Consider the following 1,170-nt stretch of genomic DNA (forward strand, 5'->3'; position numbering starts at 1 on the left):
CGCGGCGGCCGGACAGGGCGCGCGGGGCGCGGCACGCGCAGGCGAGGTGAGGGGCCCTCGGGACTGCACGGCCGACGGCCTAGAGTTGCAGGGCTCTGAGGCAGGGGCCCCGGCTGACCAGGAGATGAGAGTTAGTGCGGAGAGACTCTGCTCCGGTGCCAGCAGCCCGGGTTCTCGGCGCTCAGCTCTCGCCAGGGGAGTCCCTCCGGCACCGTCCTGTCAGAACAGCTCCGCGCGCCTCCTCGAGCCCCACCTTTTATATTCGGCTCCGGTACCCGCCTCCAGCCCGACCAATAGGAGCTCCTCCTGCTGCAGAGTGACGTCCCCTGGCATCCAATGGTGGCAGGCTCAGAGGTCTGCTGCATTTCCAAACTAGGGTAAGACAGAGCGGGAAGGAGGGGGCTGAGAGGACTGAAAATGAAGTAGAGAGAGCAAGGAAGGAGAGGGAGGAAAGAGTAGCACAAGGAGGAGAGAAAGAGAGAGAGGGAAGGAAGGGGCGTGAGAGTTTGAGAAAGAGAAGAAGAGCTGGAAGGAAACCAAGAGTGTGCGTGGGAAGGAGGAAACAGTGGATGAAAGGCGTGAAGCCAAGAGATGTTGCAAGTTAAGATTTAGCGGTAGGAGGGCACTCTGGATAAGGGAACAGAGCCAGAGAGGGCGACAGGGAGGCAGGAAGGGGGAAGACTGGAGCAAATGGACAGTGTTGTGTGACAAGGAACAGGGAAATTGTAAAGCGCCTATTTCATTTGGAAGATCATAGATTTTAGGAGTTGGAAGACAATTTTAAGATTCATCGAATCCTACTACCACAAAATAATAGTAAAAAAAATCCTCTCCAGCAAAACGATGGTCCCCAGTGTCCACTTGAATAGGTAATGAGCTCTGCCCAAATGTTAATTTACAACTGCTGATTCATTCAATCTCAACCTGATAATGTGCCCTTCATTGTGCCATGGCTGTGAAGGTATTAAAAAAAAAAAAAAAAGACACACTTATTATGATCTTGCACCTGTCATTGCCACTAAGATACACAAGCCCTGTCTCCTAAAGTCTAGCGTGTTTCTTCCTGCAATTCAGGTAGCAACCCACCGTTTGGTAGTCCATGTTTGAGTACCAAAAGTAGCCAAGTGCACTCCGCCAGGGTTTCCAGAGAAGATGTGAAAGACAAAGTCC

At 52.6% G+C, this 1,170-nt stretch overlaps 1 protein-coding gene across 1 annotated transcript in view; it reads left to right on the forward strand.

Annotated features, from left to right (window-relative positions):
- The window catches only part of NR1I3 (nuclear receptor subfamily 1, group I, member 3), a 38,421-nt gene that overhangs the window by 23,398 nt on the left and 13,853 nt on the right, over positions 1 to 1,170 (forward strand). The window lies entirely within an intron of this gene.

The sequence above is a fragment of the Galeopterus variegatus genome, unplaced genomic scaffold (genome assembly GCF_000696425.1).
Source record: "Galeopterus variegatus unplaced genomic scaffold, G_variegatus-3.0.2 Scaffold2044, whole genome shotgun sequence".
Lineage (NCBI taxonomy): Eukaryota > Metazoa > Chordata > Mammalia > Dermoptera > Cynocephalidae > Galeopterus > Galeopterus variegatus.